The sequence below is a fragment of the Balaenoptera physalus genome, assembly GCF_965194825.1.
Source record: "Balaenoptera physalus genome assembly, chromosome: 4".
In the NCBI taxonomy this organism is placed as follows: Eukaryota; Metazoa; Chordata; class Mammalia; order Artiodactyla; family Balaenopteridae; genus Balaenoptera; species Balaenoptera physalus.
The window spans coordinates 2498247-2526019 of NC_138891.1; the positions used below are offsets into that span (position 1 = coordinate 2498247).

General features: G+C 40.0%; 2 long non-coding RNA genes across 2 annotated transcripts in view; one reads left to right on the forward strand and one right to left on the reverse strand.

Moving 5' to 3' along the window:
* LOC309660329 overlaps positions 1 to 27773 on the reverse strand; it is a 277845-nt gene that overhangs the window by 163747 nt on the left and 86325 nt on the right. The window lies entirely within an intron of this gene.
* The window catches only part of LOC309660313, a 38141-nt gene continuing 10389 nt past the window's right edge, over positions 22 to 27773 (forward strand). Inside the window, exons 1-2 of the long non-coding RNA XR_014263331.1 lie at positions 22 to 20752; positions 21272 to 27351. This is a non-coding gene — a long non-coding RNA (uncharacterized lncRNA). The remainder of the gene's footprint in view (positions 20753 to 21271; positions 27352 to 27773) is intronic.

Genomic DNA, 27773 nt, shown 5'->3' on the forward strand with positions numbered 1-27773 from the left:
CATAAGGTATCTTATGTGGGGGAGGAGTGGGGGGCAAGTGGCAGGGGGAAGGGAGGGAAAGCTGTGGAGAGTTTTTTTTCTTACTGGAAAACAGTTTAAAGCAATTTTATCTATTTTTTGGTGTATTATTATCATTATTATTAATATTACATTTTTTACCTTAGAAACTGGAGTTCAGAGGTTATCATTAATCCAAGTTATAAAAATATTTTCACAGTAGGGCTTCAGATAACATGGGGCATTTTTCTTTATGTCCTATTTTAACTTTCAAAGCACTCAAGGCAAAAACTTTGAGTTTTGTGGGCTCCTTACATTGTGTAGTGTCTGATTTATAGGGATAGTAGGGTCAGGGTGCATTGAATGGGTGGTTGAGAGTACTTGTGGGGTGGACAAGACTTCAGATGCAGGCCATGGCACCTGGAACCGATGAGATTAGGGAAGGCCTGGATGCAGTAGGGAAGAAGTTTGATGGAATGAGCATTTTGTGAGAAGAGATGGTGCCCTGCTACTCATTTTCCTAAGAGAGAGTCTCCCTGTGTCCCCTTTTCAGAACATTGAGATGGAAAGTCAGTGTTCACTGGAAGTCACAGGGAAGTAGAGGGCTTTGTTTAAAACATTTGTGTATGTTCCTAAGAAATATATTGAGTCCTTTGGGCTCCAGACAAAAATGAGAAAATGTGTTACCTAACAAGGTCATCTGTGAAATAGGAGTTGGGAGCCGGTAGAAGCTTCTACTCTGGAGACTTTTAAGAGGAGGCAGCTACCAAATGAACCAATAAATTGATGAGTGGTATGTGAAGGGTTCAAATTATATCCTGTGATATATGGGAATTTAATATATGATATATCCACTATTCCATTTCACTGGGAAAAGATATGTGTTTACATGCCTATCCATCTAGAAGAAATAAAAGTAGACCCCTTCCTCACACCATATGTAAACAAAAATAGTAGATAGATTAAAGATCTAATATTTTAATATAAAAATATAAAAAGAAAGTAGAGGAGATAATGTGGGTGACACAAAAGTAACACAAAAAACAAGACATCACCAAAGAAGTTGACTAGTGCACATCAAAATGAAAAATTATATAGCAAAGATAATATAAACAAAAATTTTTAAATGCTAGATTGGGAAAAGTTATTTGCCACCCATATGATCAATATCGCTGATACATTAAAAGCTACAACATATTGAAAAGTAAAATACAAAAATGAGCAGAGGATATGCAATACAAATAGTGCCTAAACCTATGAAAAATTGCTCAGTATCACTCTAGTTTGGGAAACTAAAACAACAATAAGATGCAACTTCTTACAAGGGAAAAAAGCAAGTTATAGATTTTTTACTATATGTACAGTATAATATGTTTTTCAAGAAAGGAAGGAAGAAAGGCCCTATCTATAGGCATAAATATGTTTTGAAGGATACATACCAAAATGTAAAATTAATTATCTCAGGGTCCAGGGGAGATACTGAGCCAAAAGATGAGAGATTTAATTTTTCTCTTCATATATATTTGTAGTGTTTTACTTATCTTAATGAGGATTTATTAATTTTGTGATTTAAAAAAAAAATCCAACAATGAAGCACTGTCTTAAAATTAACTGTTGTGATGAATTAGGGCAAATAAAGAGTCAAGAAACCCTCCAGACTCTGGTCTGGCCAACTGAGCCTCTAGTTGTACCATTCATTGAGATAAAGACGTTTCCAGTGACAATAAATGAATATTTTCACACAATAAATACCTGTTTATTTATCCCAAAGGTAAATGTCAGTTTACATACTAAGATTCAATAAATGTTACTTTATTTCTTTCAAAACAAAGTAATTTTGACCCTGAGTTCTTCATCACATGAGGTGATTGGGACACTCTATATCCATCATGGTTGGGCCCTGACCCCATGCAAGGTCTCACCAGACACCTGGAAAATGGCAGGGACTTGGAGACAGAAGATGTGGGTGGAGACCCGTCTTCCACCCTCCAGATGACCTTGAGCATATGGATGCAGTTCTCTGAGCCTTGGGTTCCTCATCTATCAAATAGGATTGATTTGTCCTGGGTGGCTCACAGAGGTGTCACAGGATCATGGCTCTTTAATTCAAACCCCAGAGCCTTCGTGATCCTCTTAAAATGCCCTGCTCTGAAGCTCAGGGTGATCTAGAACTTGGTTGAATGACTGCCAACTGGACTGCAGGAAGAAAGCCATGTCTTTGAGAGGATAATGTGTTTACAATTAAATCTCAGAGGATCGGGGACAGTTGAAGGACCTGGCGGTGGCGGGGGGGAGAGGGGCTAAGGGCGATCTGGAATTCAGGTCTCAGAAAGTTAAATCGTCAAATGCCTCAACAGACCTTCCTCGGACCTAAGATCTCTTAATATCTCAGTGATTCCTCCAATCAAACTGTTGTATGGAAAGATTTATTCTTAAAAAAGAAAAAACATAAATGAAATAATTTTGGTTTTTGTGCTCCTCACAGAAAAATTCTTGCAGAATGACTAAAGACTTCATTTAAATATTTTGGATAGCCCTTTAGAGAGAGATCTATCATCCAGATCCTTCTCCCAAACGTCTGGGAAAGTGAGGAGATGGTTTATGAAATGTTCAATGAATGTCTATAATAGCATTTCCCTGGGCTCAGTGGGCATTTCCTGGACAAGGGACACCTGTACTTACAGTATTTGAATAATGCTCTGTCCCCTCTGGTGGGGATGTAATGTCAGGGGAGGGTTATGTGCTGCTTAGGAAATAGGAGCTCTGGTTTTCTCCTAAATTGGACATTGAACCAGTGACTCTCCCTAGGTCTTTGTTTACCCTCATGGTAAATAAGACAATTCTACAACCTGGCATTCAGATCATTAGTCTCTGCTGTCACATGATAATATAAGGTGCTAACTCATACATAGATTTTAGCTTTTGAATTGATTGTCTAGGTGTTGCACTTTGTGTTTCTAGGCAATTTGCAATTTCTGCATATCCTGGTTTGACTTCAATATCCATGACATGTGATTTTGTATTGTATGTGTTAGGGAATTGTTGCTTTGAAACTGAAATCAAAGCAATTATGCTCTTATTAGTAATGACTAATAACAGGGGTACCTGAAGCAGACCCTAAGGTATACAGAAAGGCTCATTGATAAGTTGTGACTTCACTTGACACTCTCTTACCCATTGTGACCCACTAGTGCAAGGGTCAGGAAACCATGCCCCACGGGCCCCACCTCATGTGCCACCACTTTCTGTGGACAAAGCTTTGTTGGAACATGGCTACACTCATTTCTTGACATGTTGTCAGGTTGTCGATAGCTGTGTTCATGTTACATCAGCAAACTTGAGTAATTGAGATGGAGATGTGATGGCCCCCAAAAGCCTAAAATATTTACTGTCTGCCCTTTACAGAGAAAGTTTGCCAATGCTGGATTAATGTATCTCTCACCTTAGTTGGTAGGCCTGCTCTACAAAGGAAAGACTGTGTCTCTGGGGCTGACATTTAGGGCCTGACTAACTCAGCCAGTGACTTCCTTTTTTTTTCTCTTCTGTGAAGACTCTGTTCCAACCAGGCCAGCCCAGTCACTTTTCTACTCCTTGCAGATGAAATGTTCTCCCCTCCCCGCTCCTCAGCCCCAGCATACAGCCAGCAAAGTGGCCATAATTAATTCGCAGTGATGTGAATCCTCTCAGTGTGGTCCATGAACCAGAAGCATTATTATCTGGACATTTGCTAGAATTACAGAATCTCAAGCCCCAACCCAGACCAACTGAATCCGAATCTGTATTTTAGCAAAATCCTCAGACGACTTGAAACGCTGATCTAGAGCAGTGCTAGCCAATAGGACCTTCTGCAATGATGGAAATATTCCCTCTCTGCAACGTCCAACATGGCAGCCACTAGCCCCATATGACTGCTGGGCAACTGACTTGTGGCTAGTGCAAGTTAGACACTCAATTATCTTTTTAATTAAAAAAAATCTTTTTTATTAGAGTATAGTTGATTTACAATGTTGTGTTACACAATTGGTTTGTTTTTTGTTGTTGTTGTTGTCATTGTTTTGGGGGGTTGTTTTGGCCACGCAGCACGTGGGATTTTAGTTCCCCAACCAGGGATTGAACCTGTGCCCCCTGCATTGGAAGCGTGGAGTCTTAACCACTGCACCACCAGGGGAGTCCCTCAGAGACTGAATTTTTAACTGTGATTTAAATTAATTTAAGTTTATAAAGACACATGCAGCTTGCGGCTACCATATTGTAGAGTACAGCTCTAAACCATACCCTCAGAAAGGGATCCTGGGGGAGCACTTGTAGTTCATTCCCATAAGCCTCCAAAGTCACCTGGAGCATTCCAGCATTGGTCTGAGCCTGGAAGAGGGTACACCTCATGGGACATCCAGCAAAGTCCCTATGGGGTTCTATGGCTGGACTGCTCAAACTGTCCCCCAAAGCCTGAGATAGGCAGGGACATTGACTATGTGTGGGTACTCAAGGGCCAAATCCTCCCAAGGCAACTGTTGGTCCCAGGTAGCAGTTGAGATATGGGGAGGATCAAGTCTGAAGATCTCTCCCAGGAGGGTGGTGGTGAGAGGAAATACCTCCATCCAACTGGTGTGTCCAGCTGAGGGGGCCAGTCCACAAGACAAAGTCTTGCAGGCTCAGACCTGGCTCTCCCCTTATCGTAATCACACAGGCCTAGGGACCAAAAGGCTGCAACCATGAGGACCTTTATCCTGTGCAAACTTTCTATACATGGTTGCTGTTGCTGAGGTGCTTAGAGGGTGAGGAACTTATACAAATACATGCAGGGAGTCAGCAAGGGGTGAACCTGGGTCACTTTATTCACAGTCTCACAATTCAGCATGTCCACCTTAACACAGAGCAAAGACCGCCCTCCATCCAGTCTGGCTCAGAGTCTATATCCACACTGAGACTGGGCCCCCCTGATCCCCACTGTCAGTGCCTCACACCCTTTTGTTCCTAGTCTGGGAATTGCTATTAAAGAAGGCAGCAGGCTCTAGGTGCCTGACTCTTTTTTTCTTTCTTTTATTTTTATTGGAGTATAGTTGATTTGCAATGTTGTGTTAGTTTCTGCTGTACAGCAAAGTGACTCAGTCATACATAGCCATATATCCACTCTTTTTCAGATTCTTTTCCTGTATAGGTCACTACAGAGTAGAGTTCCCTCTGCTATACAGTAGGTTCTTATTAGTTATCTATTTTATACAGAGTAATGTGTATATGTCAGTCCCACTCTCCCAATTTATCCCTCCCCCACTTGCCCCTGGGAACCATAAGTTTATTTTCTACATCTGTAACTCTATTTCCATTTTGTGGATAAGTTCATTTGTACCCTTTTTTTAGATTCCACATGTAAGCAATATTATACGATATTTGTCTTTCTCTTTCTGACTTACTTCACTCAGTATGATAATCTCTTGGTCCATCCATGTTGCTGCAAATGGCATTATTTCATTCTTTTCAATGGCTGAGTACTATTCCATTGTATATGTGTGCCACATCTTCTTTATCCATTCATCTGTCAATGGACACTTAGGTTGCTTCCATGTCCTGGCTATTGTAAATAGAGCTGCAATGAACATTGTGGTACATGACTCTTTTTGAATTATGGTTTCCTCAGGGTATATGGCCAGCAGCGGGATTGCTGGATCGTATGGTAGCTCTATTTTTAGTTTTTTGAGGAACCTCCATACTGTTCTCCATAGTGGCTGCACCAACTTACATTTCATTTCCACCAACAGTGCAGGAGGGTTCTCTAGGTGCCTGATTCTTATCTCTTCCCAGAAGAGCCGTGCCTACCATAAACCCAACGTATTAGTTTCTCAGGGCTTCCATAACAAATTACCACAAACTTCTTGTCTTAAAACAGCAGAAATGTATTCTCTCACTGTTCCGGAGGCCAAAAGTCCAGAAGCAAGAGCTATGCTCTCTCTAAAGCTGCTCCAGGAAGACCCTGCCTTGCCTCTCCCAGCTTCTGGTGCTCCTTGTCCTGTGGCAGCAAAATAGCAGTCTCCGCCTCCATCTTCACATGGCCTTCTTCCCTGTGTCTCTCTGCCTTCTCCTTTTCCATCTCTTAAAGGAACCTTAGGGTGGACCTAGGACCCGCCCTAATCCAAGGCGGTCTCGTCTTGAGATCCTTACCTTACTCACATCTGCAAAGATGATATTCACAGGTACCAGAGTTTAGGATGTGGACATGTCTTTTTGGAGCCGCTATTCAACCCACTATACCTAGTGACTAGGATCCTTTCTAGAAAGTCTCAGTGCCTTCCCTTATGTGGGTTTCAGCCTCTTTCTCTTCTGGTGCTGTCTTGTCTGTCCTCCAAACACATGGCAGAGGCTCTATGAAGCTTGCTCCCTGCAGCAGGGGAGCTAGAGCCCCTGAAAGGACTCTCTGGTTTCCTTTGCTGTGCAAAAGCTTCTAAGTTTGATTAGGTGAGAGATGCCTAATGACTTTCCACGCTCCTCACTCCCTGCACTTTATTTCTGAATGTATCCATTGGTTTTCCAACAATCCCCTTCTAAGTCCAACAAGGCTGAGTGGGTTTCTGCTCTTTGTAACCAATAAACACCCGCAAAACATGTCTGGTTTAAAACCTGTTACCCTGTGAAAACCAGCACCATGGGAAGAGTATCTTATAAGAAAGAGTCATTCAATTAGTTCGTTATTGAAAGAATAAACAGCAAAAAAGAACAAGATCCAATGAGCAAACTCTTCCCAGGTCACTGTAATCAAACAGACTGGCATTATGATTTATAAATTAATTGCCTATGCGTTCTGTCAATACGAGTTATTCTTCCCCTCAAGAACCTGATCCTCCGTGGATGAGTTCATAAAGTTATGCTTTTGAATCTGAAATTTGAGGTGACAGCCACAACAATCACAAGGACTTGATTAAGCATCTTGGCAGCTCTACACATTCTTACTACATCTGCTACCAGAGGCTCCGCCAGAGAGCAGATGAGAATGGGAGGAAAGAAAGACGGAACGTGCTTGATCCTGGCTGAAACTGACCTACCGAAGGCTCAGGTTTAGACTTTTACATTCAGGTTATTATTTGTGTTCTGAGGATGCAGAAGAGCTAAGACGCCCTTGATAATATTTTGTCTGTTCAAAATCCTCCTCTTATCCCCTAACATAAATGAGGAGCAGAGAGATTCAAGGGGAATACCCAGCCACGGTAATGCTAGATATATAATAGTTTATACTGTCCATTTTTTTATGGAAGAGATTGAATGTCAGAGAAAACTGATTTGAAATTTTGTTGTCTATAAAGTTAAAATGCACGTGGAGAAAACTGCAGTGTCATCTTTTTGTGCCCTGTTTACAAAGTTCACATATTGGGCAGGTGGGGAGGACAAGAGAAGCTTTGATACTTCAGTGCCAGCTTTTTCAATGTGACATTATATAACCAAGTATGATACATTAAGCTTTCCATCAGGGCAAATGTGTAGCACTTCAGAGAATTTGCTGAGCCTTAAATAAATCTTCTATTTTTAGCCTAACCTCTAGAATTGAATTTTCTTTTCCCTTTCTCTTGCCATAGTTATCAGCAACTTTCTATGAAAGTTCTTTGATCTCATTAGAAGTCTTAGGAAACGTGAACTGATGAGAAAAGCAAAGACTTAAAAATCCTAGACACATGGGTTCAACTGTTGGCCTTAAACTGAATGTCAATTTTTGATATGCAAAATTGTAATGGCAAAGCCTACTTACTATGGAGATCAGAAGGATGGAATGAAATAGCATTTATCTGTGGTCCCCAACCTTAGGCTCTCATTACAATCACCTTTAAAATATGGGAATGTTCAGGCCCTGTTCTAGCCCAAATGACTCAGACCCTGTGAGACGGGAACTGGAATCAATATTTTCTAAAACACTTCAGGTTTTAGAATCTTTAGGCATCCAGCACAGAGCAAGAACAAGGGCCCAGTTTTTAAACTACTTTTAAATTGAGATTTTTTTAGAAGGAAAAAAAAATGTGTGTGTGTGTGTGTAGTGTTTCCTGACTAGCTAACCCCTAGCGAGGGAGTAGGCTATTAAGGCTACTAGTCGATGAAGCTGGGAGTAGCTTATCCCATCCACATGCTTTGTTAGCAAGATTGCATCAAGTGGTAATTTCAGTTGACACTGAATATAATTAATGATGTAATTTCTAGTTGTTCCAGTTTAACTCCCTTAAAATTATATCGGGGAAACTAGAATATTATGACACATTCCTGACTAAAGCACAATAGCTGGGATTAACCTCCTATGGATACTTCATTTCCATTTGTTAGCAGCTCTCTGCAGGAGGCACCCCTTTGTTGTGTCACTAACCTTAAACCAGACACCATGCTGTACTCCTCTCTGGCCCTAGCACACCTTTCCATTCTTTCCATCACACAATACCTTGCTTAACATGTTGGTTCTTTCCGTAGAACCAACGGACGTAGAAGAATGGACGTAGAAATTTCAAGAAGTAGAAATGAAGAATAAGTAATTAACAGATGACCAGATCTCTTCCTTAGCTTCCCCTTCAGTAATCTCGAGAACAAACTGGGTAAACAAGATAGCATCTAAAGAAAAATCACAAGCAGTGGACACAGTGAGTAGAGTGCAGAGTAGACTGGGGACAGCCATTTCTCTTGAGGGGGTGGCAGGAAGCTGGGAATGCTTAAGCTATGCTACACTTATATTGACGGAATCTGATTTCTCTATAATCAAATCCAAGCTATTTATTTTCGCGTGTATCTGAGAGCATGAGCTTTAGAAACCGATTACCTGAGTTCAAATCCCAGCCCCTCACTTATTAACTGTGAAACCTTGGGCAATTACTTAATCTCTTTGTCTCACTTTCCTCTTCTCTATAATGTGTCCCCTGCACACAGTGAGGGATGGTGACGACCCCCTATCTCAATGATTCACTGAGATTACTTCTCTTTTTCCCTTTAAAAACTTAGCCGAGCAGAATCTTTGGAGATGGTTTTTGGGGGACACTGAGTCCACCATCTCCCCAGATGGCCGACATTCTAATTAAAACCAACTTTCCTTTCTACCGACATTTCTCTCTCTCGGGTATTGGTTATTGAGCGGCGAGCAGCTGCACCTGATTTGGTAGCACTTGAGGTCATGGGTTATATTTCTTTACTAATGTGGGATCCTCTTAACACCAGTTTAAAACCTCATGCAGCTCAAGCATACGCGGATTTCTGATTCTGTGAACTCCAGTAGTAGATCCCCGAGATTAGACATCAAAAAGTGTGATGCTGTCTTCCCTCTTCAGCTTTCCCACATAGTCTCCTATAAATCAACAGATAAACTCACCATGGACCTGAGATGGATTATCCATGGGCTTTAAGCGTAGTAACTCATAGCCAGAATTGTATGAATGCAAACCCAAAGTCATCTGGGTTTATGATTTCTCTGAACCTAGGGGACCTCCAGTTCAGCAAGGTGTCCCTAGTTACTGGATTACACCAAAGGGAACTGAACTGTGATTCTTGGTGAAGAAGCTCTTGATCTTCCTCTGATTCTAGAAAGAAATTAAAATCAAACCCAGCCTGTTAGAAATCTCTGCTTATCTCTAGTAATATACCATACATTGAGAATATCAAGTTTTAGGTGTTTCTAAGGCTTTTGTCTTCTCTCTCTCTCTCATCTTTACCAAGCCGGTAGCTCTTCCTTTTTAATACCCTTTTAAAAAAAAAAAAGCATAGTCACTGTCTTCAGGAATATTGATTTTCTGCATGTGCTTTGGCACAGGAATGATTCCAAAAGCAAAGCACAAGCTTGAAACTCACCCAGGTCATGAACATCGCGTGTGATTCACAAAGTGCTATTTTTTGCATCTTGAAAATCTTTAAATAAAATTCAAAAACAGAAATGAAATTATTGCTAGCAGTATCCATCCCCTACTAACAGCTAATCAGTATGCTTATAGAATAATTTAATTCAAGGGAAGAAATATTCCGTTTCATAAATCAATCTATTGTCACCACTCAAGGGAAATAAAATACCAGAGTTTGAATTTTCTAAACCAAATAGCTTTATAATTTCAGTTGCTAGGATAAGACTGTGTTTATATAGTCGTTTATTATCTCAAAGCACTTTGCAAATTATTTTACAGCTTTCTTGGTGAATGGATCTGATTAAAAACTCACTGTTGTGATAAACACTCCATATTATCCTCACATTTATTTACTGAAGGTGTTACTAGCAAATTGCCTAATCGAAACTCCTGTTCCTCTATAAACATTGCCTGTGCCTTGACCTTTATCCCAGTGCTTGTAAAATGACTCCACTCTCATGAGCAGTATATTAATTGCTAAAGGAAAGGAGGAAGGAAGGGAGGGAGGAAGGAAGGAAAGAAGGGAGGGAGGGAGGGGAGGAAGAAAAGAGAGAAAGAGACAGTGGGAAAGAGAAAGAGAGGGAGGGAAAGAGAAAGAGAGAAAAGAGAAAGAAAGAAAGAAAGAAAGAAAGAAAGAAAGAAAGAAAGAAAGAAAGAAAGAAAGAAAGAAAGAAAGAAAGAAAGAAAGAAGAGAGAGAGAGAGAGAAAGAAAGAGAGAGAGAGAGAGAGAGAGAGAAAGAAAGAAAGAAAGAAAGAAAGAAAGAAAGAGAAAAATTATTGCTAAATTTTCTCAGTTACGTCTTCCAATCTAAACTTGCTAACTATCTCTAACCCAGCAATCTCTTCAATAGACTTATTTTCAGAAAACGTCTTTCTTCCTTACATCTTCATCCATGTAACTTCTTTGTTTTTATTCCCCGCCTGATAATATCTCTCAGCGTTTTATACCATCTCCATCTTACATTCATGGCTTTTTGCTGCCTTTTTTCCTGGTTGTTATTCAGCACCTTCCATTACCAAGTCCTGTCAGCTCCATTATTTACTATCAATAAGTGACATCATTAACAGATGATCAAACACAAACTCAAGGCGGTCCAGTTGACAATGGTGTATCAGCCTTCGTGATGAATTCCTGAGTTCATCTGCGCAAATTCTTGGTATTAAAATACTCAGCCTCAATAGTTTGCAGCCATTTCTAAGACATTGGCCAACAACAGTCATCTTGTTTGATTAAAGGGGAAAAAGCTTAATATCTGTAGCATAGGCAAAAATGTCTAAGAAAACATTATTGTGTGCTTACAGAGGCCAGGCACTGTACTAGGAGGTGGGAATCAGTGGTGAATAAGAAAGACCCAGACCTTTCTCTCATGATGTTAACAGCCAAGTGTAGGAGACAGACTTTAATAAGCAATAACATATTGTTCTTTAATTACGTGGTGAAGTTATGGGTAATGCTGGGAAAACGACAGAGCGCTATGAGAGTGTATAACCTGAGGGTCGAGCTTCCTCTGGTATCATGGAAAGTTGCTCTAAGAAATTGACATTTAGACTGAGCCCTGAAGGATGATTACCAAGTAAAAAAGGAGAAAAGGATGGTTCCAAAAGAAGGAATAGCAAGCTCCCAGGTCCTGAGGCTGGGGAGTAAGAGAGGTCACAAGAAAGCCAGAGCACCTTGAATAAAGAAAGCTTCAGATGGCTGAACTGTGGAGAGAGGCAGGGGTCAAATCTGACAGCCCCCAGTGAGCAGCCAGTGCAAGATTTCAGGCAGACAAATGAGATAAGATCTGCATTTTAGGAACACAGCGGTTGTGCTGCAGAGAATGGATTGGGGGGGGGGCGGGCCCAGGGTAGAAACAAGGAGAGCAGTCAGGATGCTGTTGAAATCCGGGAAGGAGGGGATGGTGAATTGGACTAGGTGGGAACTGTGGAAACAGAGAAATAGAGGATTCAGGAGATATTTAGGAAATGAAATCAGTAGAAGCAAATGGCAAATGTTTGATTTTTTTTTTTTAACAGAGATCTTTGCCCACATTTTATAATTTTTTTGTTTTGTTTTATTTTATTAAATTTAGTTTTCATTTTATACTGGAGTATAGTTGATTTACAATGTTTTGTTAGTTCCAGGTGTACAGCAAAATGAATCAGTTATACATATACATATATCCATTCTTTTCCAGATTCTTTCCCTGTATAGGTTATTACATAGTATTGAGCAGAATTCCCTGTGCTATACAGGAGGTCCTTGTTGGTTATTTATTTTATACACAGTAGTGTGTGTATCTTAATCCCAATCTCCTGATTTATCCCTCCCCACACAAATGTTTGATTCTATTGATACTACTTCCCAAACATATCCCAAATCTATATTAAATGTAAAGACTAAATTTTCTCATTAGTGTGTTTATATGTGTGTGTGTGTGTGTGTGTGACAGAGAGAGAGAGACAGAGACAGAGATAGAGACAGAGAGATCGAGAGGGGGTGGGGGACCAGCATGGAATCAGTGAAGTCTGTATTTAACTTGGCTGTGAGCCGTGGTCACCAGCCACAGTATCTGCCCTAGACTTCCACGTCCAGAAGACTGTTGGTCACTAGAGGACTCTGAGGGGGGAGATGGCCAGACACTGGATGAATAACTCCACCCAACCCCACCATTAACACTGGAAAAATCATGTGCAGCTTGTGCTCTAGGGACCATGGTGGCATTACACGTGCATAGAAGAAGCAAGCAGCATACATAAGTACAAATAAATATTCTTATCTAACAGGATTGAACATGAAGTACTCTTTTTTTCTTTTCCTCCAGTTTCATTGAGATATAATTGACATACAGCCCTCTGTAAGTTTAAGGTGTACAGCATCATGATTTTGACTTACGTACATCATGAAATGGTTATCACAGTAAGTTTAGTGAATTTCCATCATCTCATGTAGATACAAAACTAAAGAAATAGAAAAACAACTTTTTCCCTTGTGGTGAGAACTCTTAAGATTTACTCTCAACAACTTTTGTATATAACATACAGCAGTGTTTATTATATTTATCATGTTGTACATTACATCCTAGTCCTTATTTATCTTATAACTGGAAGTTTGTACTTTTTTAAAAAAAAATTAATTAATTTATTTATTTTTGGCTGCATTGGGTCTTCGTTGCTGTGCGTGGGCTTTTTCTAGTTGTGGTGAGAGGGGGCTACTCTTCGTTGCGGTGCACAGGCTTCTCATTGCAGTGGCTTCTCTTGTTGCTGAGCACGGGCTCTAGGTGTGCGGGCTTCAGTAGTTGTGGCTCGCGGGCTCAGTAGTTGTGACTCGCAGGCTTTAGAGTGCAGGCTTTGTAGTTGTGGCACACAGGCTTAGTTGCTCCACGGCATGTGGGATCTTCCCGGACCAGGGATCAAACCCATGTCCCCTGCATTGGCAGGTGGATTCTTAACCACTGCGCCACCAGGGAAGCCTGGAAGTTTGTACCTTTTGACCACCTTCATCCAATTCCCCCTCCCCCCACCACTGGCGTCTGATAACCACAAATCTGGTCTCTTTTTCTATGAGTGTGTTTGCATTTGACATGTAATTGACCTACAACAGTATGTTAGTTCCTGTTACACAACATAGTGATTTGATATTTCTACACATTTCAAAATGATGACCATGATAAGTCTAGTCACATGTCACCATACAAAGATATTACATAGTATTCACTATATTCCCCACACTGTACATTTCATACCCATGACTCATTTATTTTGCAACTGAAGCTTATGAAGTACTCTCTTTTATCAAAGACATATCAGCTAAGGATTACCAGCTTTCCAAAAATGAGCACTTAACAAAGTTTGGAATGTAAATGCTCCTAGGATGTAGGACAACACAAAGATACCTATTTCTCACCATGGGACCCTGCAAAATTACTTTTAACTTCTCTGAACACCATTTGTTTCATCTGTAACATGGAGATAATACAACCTATTTCATACAATCCTTCTGTTACTTAAATAAGATAGTATATTACATTGGAAATGATATTAAGGCTCCTGGAATACAGTGGGTATAAAAGAAATGGTAGCTAAGACTTTTATCCTGAGAGTCACCACTATGAATATTAATTATTACATTATAATTTTCCAGGCTGGCTAAGAGCTCCAGCTGACTAAATGTTAGATCACTCAGCCTTTACCACATGTGTGTTTTCAACCCTGACTCTGGTATTTGGGAATAACTAAATTTGGGAAATTAGAAATCTGGTTGTTTAAAGCCAAGTTTGTCGTATCTTACTGTGATCTCTGGTACATCCCCACATTTTCCTGAGAATCCTTAGAATTTTGATTTTCATCATCTTCACACTTTCAGTCAATGTCAAAAACTACCAAACATTACAATTTATGGAGCTTCTGTAGTGCTAAGTATGTTTCCACCAGAAATTATGCTACTGAATGGGTTCTTCTTAAAAGATATAATAGGTCTGAATGAAAAATTTTCAGAACATGCAACTGTATCTAATAAAGACCATGTATGTATATATAATTTATATATCACTAGTCTGTTTATATAGTCAAGGTGACAGCTTATGAGAGTTTAAACCAAATATATATACTTTATGCCATTTATATGTATTTTATATATATATATATATATATACTTAATAATATACATTTTAGGTATGAAATTATTAAACTATCTCATGCAATTACTAAATTTTAAATTATAATTATTTCATGTATTTTATTTGTAGAAATTAAAACAGTAATCAAAATTTATATTGGTATTTATATTTTGAAGTTTAATGTTTGATGTCAGATTCAAGTAAATAAATACATTATTTGGGGTTTTTTTTGAAATCGACAAATACACCAAGATTTGTGGATATCCTTTAAAACCAGTTTCTATCATATTATTTCTTCATGCTTTACTGTAAAATGGCCATTTTCACTCCTTTGATTATAGATAACAAATATATAATATAACAAAGAATAATATAATGTAATCCTATTTTAAGAGAGGGGGGAAAAGTAAACGTAAAGTGATTTTTTAACTGAAATACATACATTTTCATAAGATCATTGACTAGGTGAGGATTATTCAGCAAAATAATAAATTCATTTTGAATATAAGCTATTTCCATGAAGCAATAAATTCTGGAGTCTCCCTGCCATGTTTGTAAACATCCTTCTACACCCTGGTCCACCCAACCCTGACTGCCCAAGCCTATTTTTTTCCCAAGTGATCTAGACCTCGCCTCTAATTCTTCATAGGCATCAAAAATCCCATGTTCCATTCAGCCATAAAAAAGAACAAAATAATGTCATTCGCAGCAACATGGATGCAACTAGAGATTATCATACTGAGTGAAGTAAGTCAGAAAGGGAAAGACAGATACCATATGATACCACTTGTGTGTGGAATCTAAAATATGGCACAGATGAACTTATCTACAAAACAGAAACAGAATCATGGACATAGAGAACAGACTTGTGGTTGCCAAGGGGGAGCAGGGGAGGGAGAGAGATGGAGTGGGAGTTTGGGGTTAGTAAATGCAAACTATTACATTTAGAATGGATAAATAACAAGGTCCTACTCTATAGCACAGGGAAGTATATTCAATATCCTGTGATAAATCATAATGGAAAAGAATATTAAAAAAGAATGTATGTATGTGTATAACTGAGTCACTTAGCTGCACAGCAGACATTAGCACAACATTATAAATCAACTATACTTGAATTAAAAAGAAAAAAATCCCATGTTCCATTCTCACCAGACTCTGGCCTGGGAGGCAGTGGTGGCCATGGTTACTAATCGGGTAAATGTGTTCCTTATGATGTATCAGCCAGCTAACATGTGACCCCTCCCAGGTGGCAACATGCACACTTGTCTTTGGGAGAATTCTAAGAAGTGAAGCTGATGTAACTTTCAGACAATATGGCAGGCCAGGGAAAGAAACATTTGGGGTCACATAGGTAACAGTCCAGTACTGGAGAATATGTTGCCTTCTCTTGGAATCTGTATGAGCCTTCATCATCTTTAGGCCTGAACCTTCTCCCCTAAGTTCAACCTGCATGCATCCTCTATTCCCTAGACTGCAGGTATTATCTTCATAAGCATGTTCCCCAAATCCCTATCCCTAAGTTTAACTTCCAGTATGTTCCTGTCTCCAATTTCTTACCACCTGCTGAGCATTCCCACATAGGTGCCCTGCTGGCACTTCAAACACAGTATGTCTAAAATGGAACAACCCTCCATTTCCTTATTTTAACTTTGTTATTTTATATTAATGTTATCTCAATTTTCCAGACAGCTGAGGTTATACACTTGGTGCAGCCACTATGGAAAACAGTATGAAGGTTCCTTAAAAAACTAAAACTAGAGCTACCATATGATCCAGCAATCCCATTCCTGGGCATATATCCAGAGAAAACTCTAATTCAAAAAGATACATGCACCCCAATGTTAATAGCAGCACTGTTTACAATAGCCAGGATATGGAAGCAACCTAAATGTCTATCAACAGATGAATAGATAAAGAAGATATGGTGTGTGTATGTGTGTGTGTGTGTGTGTGTGTGTGTGTATATATATATATATATATATATATATATATATATATATATATATATATATATATATATAAAATGGAATACTACTCAGCCATAAAAAAGAATGAAATAATGTCATTTGCAGAAACATGGAGGGACCTAGAGATTATCATACTAAGTGAAGTAAGTCAGACAGAGAAAGACAAATACCATATGATATCACTTACATGTGGAATCTAAAATATGATACAAGTGAACTTATTTACAAAACAGAAACAGACTCACAGACATAGAAAACAAACTTATGGTTACCAAAGGGGAAACGTGGTGGGAAGGGATAAATTAGGAGTTTGGGATTAACAGATAAATACTACTATATGTAAAATAGGTAAACAACAAGGTCCTACTGTATAACACAGGGAACTATAATATATTTAATATCCTGTAATAAACCATAATGGAAAAGAACATGAAAAAGAATATATATGTATATATATAAAACTGAATCACTTTGCTGCACACCAGAAACTTCCACAACATTGTAAATCAGCTAAACTTCAACTAAGAACAAAAAGATTATACACTTATCATTGATTCCTCCCTCTTCCCTTCTTTCTTTTCTCTTCCACATACATTCAACTGCCAAGAGCATTAATGAAGTCACACGTGTATGGGGTAGAAACACACAACTTTAAAGAACTCTGGGCTGGCCAGACTCTATTTGGAGCTCTATGTCTGATTCTAGGTACCTTATTTTAGGTAGAATATTGACAAATGGAAAAGCATCTAGAAAATTGTAAATATTCAGAAACCGCATTACGTGGAAGCAGTTATGTTGGCCACAGAGAAGAGAAACATGGGGATGTATTGTAGTTCATGAGATGCCAAATTTAGCTGTGAGCACAGGCACCAAGATGCAAGTTTTCAAAAGAAATATCTAGAACTGGTTACAGGATACATGGCCTTCAGCCACACTGAGAATTTAAACGAGCTAAATTATTGACTAAGGATAGAGGAATTGTGAAGCAAAAGAGAGTTATACTGTCCGTTTTCATCACTCGTTCCAATCCCAGGCCTAGTGTATCATTTTTGACAGCTCTGTGGGGAGAACTCCACATGCATTCCCTACATCTGGAGGACAGAGGGGTGGCGCCTGATTTGTCATTTGGAAAGTTACAGTGGCTGCCCAGCAAATGCATAGGAAGTAACTGTGTTCAGGTCAAAATGAAGGTCAAAGGTATTCGAGACCCACGGACCAGACGAATTACCTGTGGAAACTGAACCTGACGATATACTGAAAGGTATTCTGACCAAGGGGGTGGCCTGCCAGGGAAGGGTCCCCAGTGGTAAAAGGCAATGATGTGTCCCATCAGGGGCTATAGTTGAAAGAGGGTTACCTGAATTAAAGGAAATGCATTAATTAGCTGCATTAAATGGGGAATCTCTAAATCCTTGTTACTCAAAGTATGGTCCATGGCTTAGCACCATCTGTGTCACCTGGGACACTATTAGAAATGCACCCTAGGCCTACTGACCCAGAATCTTCATTTTAATGAGCTCCCCCATGTGATTCATGCACACATTAAACTTTGAGACTTAGTAAACCACAAGGTCCTACTGTACAGCACAGGATATTTAATATCCTGTGATAAACCATAATGGAAAAGAATATGAAAAGGAATGTGTATATATATGTATAACTGAATCACTTTGCTGTGCAGCAGAAATTAACACAACACTGTAAATTAACTATACTTCAATTAAAACAAAAAACAAAAAATACCCCAAAACTTTGAGACTTAGGAGCCAGTATAGGGTGGCACCAGTCAAGTAAGAACTTTCCTGTTCCCCTTAACTTTTCTTCCTCTCACTGTTTAGAGGTCCCTGTCTGGAAACAGCAGGTACAGAGTGGGGGAGATGAACGGTAGAGATAGGAAAAGCCTGGCACTCAAAAACAGGAGGCAGGAGGGTGGATAGGAAGACCTCCTTCCAATGGAAACTGAAGGACAGTTAGGGAGTTTGGGATTGACATGTACACGCTGCTGTATTTAAAATGGATAACCAACAAGGACCTACTGTATAGCACAGGGAGCTCTGCTCAATATTATGTAACAACCTACATGTGAAGAGAATTTGAAAAAGAACAGATACATATATATATATATATATATATAACTGAATCACTTTGCTCTACACCTGAAACTATCACAACATTGTTAATCAACTACATTCCAATATAAAATAAAAAGTTAAAAAAAAGAAAAGAAATTGAGGATCAATTAACAGATTTGATTGGATACTTTAAATCATAAGACTGTGCCTATGTTTACAGCTTAACATGACTATAGAAAATTTTATTTCCTGAGATTGACCGGAAATGTCATGGGACCACCCTGGCAGGACAGAGGATCATCTCTAGAGCAAGCTTGAAAGGAAAAAGTTCTTGGGAGACTCAGAGTCTGGGAGTTTCTTGTTACCATTCTGCACTGGTAACACGGGTCTCCTGATATTTGGATGATTATCACGTAAAAAAAGCACTGAACATTGGCCAACTGGCAGACATCACTCAGAGAGAGATTTTGCTTAGCAGACTATAAGAATCTTCTATAAATGTTAACAATTTCTAACCAGAAAAGAGATGCACATCATCATACTCCTGAAATAGCTCATGTAGAGGCAGGAATGACCCTCTGGTCCGGGATGTTATGTTGATAATTTCTCCTTTGGGTGGGTGATTGAGTTTACATTGACTCTTAGGGTCTATACATTGTGCTATAATACAGTCATGCCTTCAGGAACTAGTAAAGTCTGTGGGACTGTCTGTCCCTATGTTAGTGGCCAAAACTATTACTGACACTCCTTGACTTCTTATATCTCTGGCTCTTTACATTTTCCCATCTCCTCCCTTGATGTCAACTTGTCAGCTATTAGATCTCACTTGCTTCCCACTCATTCTTGACTTGTTTTTAATCGTTGGCAGGCCACAGAAACATGTGGCCCAGCTTGAGGGAATCGTGTACAAACAAATCAAGCAGAACTGCTTGTGAGGTCCTTTTTTACAAATAGAGAATTTGTGTCATCTATGTGCTCACTCAGGGGTCTTCTCTGCCTGTCCACTGGTTCTAGTGACCTCATTCAATAGGCAAAGCAGGTAGCCGGAGAAGGCAATTGATTGCCACCTGTACCTTCAGCAAACTACAGGGGAAGTGGTAGTTTAAACTCCTTTAGGCATCCTTGCGGTGCAGGTAGTTGAATAAGTGAATCACAGATCTTTGGGGAAAAATTCAGATTCTACTCATTGTAAATGATAATCACAAAGGAGATCCTTAGTCTCCAGGGCCTTATTCTTTCCATCTCTAAAACAGAGGTAATAATACTTAGTTTGCAGGATTGTGGGAACTAAAGGACCCAATGTTTGTGGTGCACCTGGCATGTTTAGGGACCCAGCAACTTTTAGGTCTCTTTCGCCACTCAACCTCACCTTGTCTTTAACTCTTGGCACTACAGTGCCCGTGGGATAGAAATCAACCGGAGTACTTGTAGAGAGGGACACAAAACCATGGCATGTGAACAGCAGTTCAAAGACCTGGAGGTGTTTGCTCTAAATAAGACTCAGCCAAGGACAGTTGTCTTCAAAAGGTTTGGCGGAGAGGCCGGTGACAGAGAGAAAAGGATTTCCTCCTTTTATTCTGGACTCTATCCTGAGCCGTCCATCCCCACAGCTACCACCTCATGGCATGTCATTGCATCATGGCCTCTCCCCCGGGCCACTGCAGCCACCTGCACTGTGGTCTCCCTGGCTCTACTCTTGCCCCATCTGCCTCTGGTCCATCCTCCACACTACATCAGGGTCAACCTCTTAAAGACACCAAGCTGGTTGTGTTTTTCCTCTGTCTAAAATTCTTCAGGCCCCTTGGACACAAGCCAAGCTCCCAAGCACTCAGGGCCATCCGAATCTGTTATTTGACCTCATTTCCCATTGTTCCATGGGTTCCTTCCCACCTACTGTTCACCCCCCACTTACACATACCTCACGTTCACCAAAACCAAACCATGTGAATTTCCTTAGAAGGGTTTCTATGTCTCACTGTTTTCATGTCTGCCTGCCTGGAACATCTTCTAACTTGCCCATGGGGTGAAATGTTCAAAATCGAGTCATCTCCTCGGAGAAGCCTCCCTGTTCTGTCCTCTGCCCCACCTTCCACCCACAGAATGAATCATCCTGCATACATGTACCCGTGTGTCTCTCCTCTGCCCGTGAGCTTCCTCACCATGCGCGAACCTTTTCTCCACTCCCAGGACAGTGCCGGGGGGTCACCACATCAGCACCACAGCCCTTAAAACCTCGAGCACAGGCTACGCTGCCAGCAGGATGCCCCACAGTAAATGCAACCATTGCGGTGTTTCTACCTTGAGGACTCACTATCTTCCAGTTATTATGGTATCTTCCTTAGATACCATAATTTATAAAACCAAGCTCTGAGCTCCTTTGCTTTGGAAATGCTACCATAAGGTGGAAGGATTAGGTGAGAATCGAGCTTCTCAACTTTAATGTGTGCAAGAAATCCTGTTAAAAGGCAGATTCTGAGTCAGAGGGTCTGGGGTGGGGCCTGAGATGCTGCATTTCTAACAAGCTTCAGGTGATGCTGGTGCTGCAGGTATGTAGGGTTGGGTTTAGGATAAAATTAAAGCAGAAAAACTGAAAGTCATTTAAAAATTCCAAGCCAAAAAAAAATCAGTTCAATGATAATAGCCATGATAGAGAAATGAGAACTTCTTTCCAAAAAAAGGTATTTTAATGCAACATTTCAGAAATCCAAATATTGAGGAAGACAGAAAATTTAAAACATGTATATGATCTGTAAACTTTTGACTGGTTGACTGAAATAATTCTTTTCCAGGAGTTGGGAGACTATGTGTGGAGGTGAAAGTTCAAAGAGACTAAAAGCTGGAAAAAAATAAGTAACTAAATGATAATTTCCAACTGTTAAATCTTTTCACTTGACTAGAAAAGAAGTTAAGTGAATTGCTTGTTTTTCAAAAGAAATAGAACTGCCTCTCCTCCAGGGGTTTCTATGGTTTCATTAAATACTTTGGCTATTAATAAACACATAAAAATGGGTTTTGAAACACAATGGACACTAATTAGGAGGAGAGTAACAAAAGGGTTAAATAATTTAAAACTGAAAAACTGGTTTATGCTCCTGGGGTCGATGACTCATACACAGAAAAGCTGTGCAAAGTATTATTCATTCATGTTGCCAGGTCTTCAAGTGATAAAGAAGCATTTTCAGATCTTCTGTCTTGGAAAATTCTTGGCTAGGTATAAAAAGATTGAGAGTTGGAGGCTAGGGAGTGTATAACTTACCAGACTGGAAAGACAGTGGCGTTAATAAAACCATTCAGAGTACAAGAGTTTATACGACTTTCATCAACCACATTTCTATTAACAAACTCCTATAGCAAACATCTCTCATATGGAACCAGTGCTGACGTGAAGACTTTGGTCAGTAACACCGAACCACAAAGGACATCATTTGGAATGTCCTGACAAGGATGTAAGAATACCCTGAAATACCCAAAGAACGATACAAACTCTTTATGGGAAAATGCCACAGGCTGCTATCTCCCATCAGTAGCAGATATGAACTTCTTCGTCAGAAGATGTGTACTTTGAACACCGCTCTGAAAGTTGAGAGTCTTTAAAAGACATAACTATTGTTCTGTTCTTTTTCAGATCTCCCAAGCCCACAACAGGTCTCTGCTCCAGGAAGAAGGTATTTGTTTACTCACCAGAGTCATGTATATTTTCTCGCAATGGTCTGTTGACATCCACAAACACATTCACCATTGGATTCTAAAGTAAAATCCCTTCGTCCTTGATCTGAGCTATACTCTAGATGCCCATAATGAATCCCGTCACGATGATGCCAAGTGGGATTCTGCTCCAAACTTCTGTCATCTACTTTGGAAATCCTTCCAAATCCAGGGCCAGGAAACAATGATTATTTCTAAAGAGACTGAATTTACTTAATCGCGTCTTGACAGATGGAAAATCCAAGAGCATTTACATAAGACCACATGAGATTTTGAACTGCAGATATCATCAAAAACACTGATTTTAGAAAAAAATTGAAGGTAACATTTCTTTCCCAGTACAAATGCAAACAACTCTCCTTGATTTTTCTCCATCATCCAAGTCAGGAAACTAGAACATCTCTCCTCAAGGATCTGCTCCCAAAGGAACAGTTTATCAAAATTGAGAAAATAGGAGCCTTGTTCCTGCTGCCTAAGGTGTTATGCTTACCCACGTCATATTTTTCCCATTAGAAAACCTGGGTGCATTTTCCTCTTTGGAAACAATCTTTTTCATTGTTTTCTTTTTTACTTTCCAGCAGAAGGGCTTAGCACAAGTCTTTGTCACTCCACAGAAGAAGTGCTAGTGTAAACGCTTCTTAGCTTACTTAGTGGCAGCCAGAGGATGAGGTCAACACCATGGATTCAGTCCTGGGAGAGACAAGGAAAACTTCGGTTCAATCTTCGTAACCTAAACCTCCTGTCAAGTTTGAACCCCCAAACCTGTTGTTCTCAAACTTCTGTACTTTAGAATCAGTGGACCTCTCCCCACAGCTGCACTGAGTCAGTCAATGGTGGTCTGATGAATTTCTTTTTCAGCCACGGTGCCATACGGTGCTAATGCAGGTAGTTCAGGACCTTGTTTTGGAAAATTCTGCAAAGTCATTGGTCTGCCCAAAATTTCATGCGTTGGGGACACAATTGACTGGGGCAGAGTAAATGCAGCTCATAGCAAAGCTATGGTTCCCTTTGAACAAAATCTTTAAAGAATGATCCGCTTGGAATACAAACAATATGTAGGACAAATCAGAAGGAAGATAGCTCTTCCTGATTTACATCCAAAAGTACCTGCTTGGAAATGAATTATATACTCTTTTTACCCAGTTCTTTGCCTTCAAGATTTTCCTAATTAGAGAACCCAGAAAGAGCTGTCAGTTTTATTCAGAATTACAGCAGTTGGTTTAAGCGTTAGGCATCAACAGTTCCAGGAACTGGTGGGCTAGAGGTATAAATAGAAAGCAATAACAGAAGCAATATATCAGAAGGGTTAAAGCAAAGTATTTTTAAACAGTTTATTATCTTGGAGTGGGGGAAGAGTGGGCGGTGGGTGTAGGAGCAGATACTCGGTCTGCTTACTTTTATCAGAGCTGCAACAATCCAAGGAAATGTCTGGATTTCCGGATGTTCCTCAGAAATGCTGGGCCTAGTGAATTGAGAAAGGTGCATGGCAACTTCCTGCATCCATCCTGTCTTTTCCAGCTGCTATTTTATCAGTGCAGCATCATTTGTTTAGAAGGAGAATTAGCAATGCTTATCCTTCCAGGAGGAGTTTCGGCTTACAGGTGGGAGGTCAGGAGTTGGGTCAGTGAGGAGGGAGGAAGGGAGGCGGGAGTGAGGTTACAGGTGGGGCTGTGCAAGCCAGAAGAGAGAAGGCAGTTAAGGGCTCTGTTTCCACCTTAGGCTCCCTAGATGGTTGGAGGGGGGAGCTGCAGGGAGATGGGTGATGGAATGGGGGAAATTGGGCCTTTCATGGGTATCTTAGGTTGGGTTCCGCCAAAACATGCCCTGAGACAAGGATGTGGCACAAGAGTTGATTCAGCAGGTGGCCCCAGATTACCACCACAGAACGAGGAAGCAGTCCTTTGGGGAAATCTAACTATGCAGAATCCCACCAGCACTGTCCTAACCAAGGAGTCGGGCAGTGGGGCTATTTTCCCATCAGCTTTCCTCAGTCACTTGGATGAGGGTGGATCCAGAAAGTGTTACCCCCTAGGCATTTCTGGTCGGCCTCGATCAAGGATTAGGTGGACTCTTACACCGGAGAAAATCCCCAAGGAAAGAGTCTCGGGGAGAATCGTGGTTGGAGTGCCCAGAAATGTGGGAGCTGAGGCCACGAGGCAGGGACACCAAGGGTACCTGTTACCGTGGAAGATACAGGGTGGATTGTAAGTGAGTCAAAGATTGGACTAGCCAGAGAGGGTATTCCACTTGCCCAGAAAAGATCAATAATGTCTTCTGTTGAAAGTAGGTATTCAACTTAAATTCATTTTTTCCCACTATTTTTTTCTATTTTAGAAAAAGAAAATACTTTCAGTGGTCAATCTTCCCCCATGGTTTTCCCCTTGGAGAAATTCTGTAGCCAGCTGTATAATTTTAATATGGCATAAAATATTATAATATAATACAAACATAATGTAATATTTCATTAACTGCTGCCATGGTAGAAAATGAAAGCCACATTATTTGGTTGTTTGATAGACATAGCTCCTTCACTACCACCATCATTTAAAAAATTTTGTTGATGATAGTAATATTTAATAACAAATTAAGTTGTTATTTAATAACAAGTTTTAAAAACTAGCTAAGGACATCCTCCAGGTAGTTTCCTGGTGGAAAGACATTGCTTCCTCCGGAAGGGCTGTCTAGTTATCATTTTCAGATTTTGTTTCTTCCATATTAGCTTTGTAATTTTAGCCTAGGCAATAAATTATTTCAGCTTCTTCCTTCTTCCTTTCTTCCTTTATTTATTTGTTTTGATTTGCTTTTAGGTTGAAGGAGTTGGGGAATTAGAAATCATCTTTGAGTTTCTCTGGGTTTCCGGTTTCAATTTGGGTTTGGAATGGAGATGCCATTCCAGGCTTTCAGCCCTTCCCACTGGCCTCTTCCTGACCGTCGATGAGTTGCCGGACTGCTGTCATCAACTCATTTCCAACAGGTGTATGTAGGGCGCTGATGGCACCTAGGACAGACACTCTGGGGACCGCCCGGAGTTTTATGTAGACTCTGGAAGAGGCTCTTCCCACTGCAGCCCTACACCTCTGTTACCAGACTGTCTGCCAAGGCAGCTCTGTGGCTGAGATGGGTAGTGGGGAGAGAAGCCCAAGGAGACGACTCACGTAACCCTAAGCCACAATGAGAGGACCCCAGAGGATGCACTGGAGGGAAGAAATCACACGTCAGATCCCCCTAAATGGACATTTCCTAAAGGACTTCATTTACCACTAACTGCTCGGTTCCCATGGAAATTCCCCAAGACACCGAAAGGCTTGGTGGAGGCCGTATCAATTGGAGGGTCAGATTTTAGAGGGACGGTCCCAAAAGCCAGATCTTAGTAATCCCCATAACTCCTTGCAAAATCCAGAAGGTTTAAAAGCTGAAATGATTATAATGACTCCAAGTTTTCTCTGGGTACCCAGCTATAAAGCAGCCTCAGTGAGCCAAGTGTACTGAGATTTGGTCATTCCACATCATTACATTTTCCTGGATACAAAATTTTCGTTTTGTTTAAACGCTTCCAATTTTTTTCATTTGCTTCTCAATAAAAATCTCAAGAGCAGACACAATTTATTCATGAGTCAGTCATTTCAGTGCTTAAAACGGATCACTCTGAACATATTTTTCACCCTCTAGTATTTTTGATGCAATGAGATAAATCAGTGGCATGTTATTCTGAATAAACACCAAAGTCAGTTTCTGATGTGTTGTTCTTTCTTTCAAACTCTAGGTGATTCAGGATTGTGATTAATAAGGTTGTGAGGAATTGGGGTTTTGCTGTGGTAACGTTGCCCTACGTTGATTTGTCCTTGCTTATGAACTACCTTAGATGTGATTCAAAGAGTTTTTGAATTGTGCATTGGTTCATTGATCAGGTTATATAGTCAGGCACCTCAAAGGCAAGGCCCCGACTTTAACTCAACGCTGCCAATGTCTACTGGATGTCTGTGTGCTGGGCACCTGCCTTCACCCCTTCTCTGCCTTCCTGTCTGCTTTTCAACATTCATTCCCTAGGGGTTTAATACACGTGTTTGGCAGGCACACACGCAAAGTATTAGAACCATCCTGTGGTGTCAGTGATTTGTCACTTTCTTTTACTTTCACTTCTCATGAAAATCTCCCCAAGTCCAAACATTGCTCAGACATCTCTTCAGCTCTGTGCTCGAGGGGTTAGTATTTTCATCTTTCAAATATTATGGTACTTTTGGGTGCCAATGATTAACAGCCAGGCCCAAAAGAATCTGTCTGCACTGCCCAGCCAATCCGTGGAAGCACATGGGTATGTATACTTCAAAGGAAGGAGATGATCTGACCCCTTTTATAACGTCCCCTGGTGCACAAATGGGGTAACCAGTATTGAGTCAAACTTTTTTAACTTATTCAAAAAACTGAGGAAAATATTTCTTTTATTCCTTAGTCTCTAATACCAATGTTAAAACTATAATATAAACAAGTATCCTATCTGGGCAAAGTTGACCTGGGAAACTCACAAAGCATAGCAGGCTCCCTTACTTTGCTGAATTATGTATGAAATTCTTTTGAGAAGAAGCATTCAGAGCCTCTTAGCAATGGGTAATAATATAATAATTCCACCTCTGCTCCAGGGAAAGGAAGAATAATCACATGGGCCATGTTATAAAACCCCTTTGCCTGTAAAGGATGTTTTCAAGAGTTTTCACAATGATAAGTCAGTCATGTGGAACTTGAAACACATTTTCCTATAGAAAGTAAGTACAAATAGCAGTGTTTTCAGGTAGGAATTCCTTCCCAGAACTTCAGGAGAAATGGTTTTACAAGTTCCAGAGTTCAAGAAAAAAACCGTTGAGAAATCAGGAGAAATAATTTAAACTCTCTGCAAGAATTCAACCTTAATAATCAACACAGAAACCTTACTAGTTCTAAGAAATTCACAGATATCAAGTTGAAAGCAAGAGAAGTGAAAGCTGACACTTAAAGTTGAAGGTCAAGGTTCGCTTTTCCAGGAGCCAGGACAGGACCACACTAAAAAAAAAAAAAAAAAAAATCAGTCTAATCAGTCATTCTGGCTTGTAGCTCTTGCCATATTGTGTGTTCACAGCCTATATGCACAGGGTACTTCATACGAATCCCATGGAAGGCGTTCCAATGAACAGTAAGTACAAGAAGCAAAATAAGGCCTTAACTTGGCAATTCAGACGTGTGATTTGGTATAGTGTTGTTAGCCTCGCTAGAAGATCTAAATGTTACATTATTTGAATACGACCTAATAATGTTTGCTAGCATTGCCAGTGTTTAAATATCCACTGTAGGCTATGATTCTTGGTAAATAGCTTCCGAACTTAATATTTCTTATTAATCAAGTATTTTTAGATATCTATAATAATGAGTTTTAAGGGTATGAAGAACATTGGAGGTATTTTAAGAATGACATAATTTTGAAAATTCCCAAGAATTCTAATTTCTTATTCCTGAATCCCAAATATTAATATATGTCTGGAACTTGGAAACCTTAGTGGTTTGCTTTCTAGGTATTGGAAATAGACATTTATAGTATCATGTGCCCATCACCTCTGC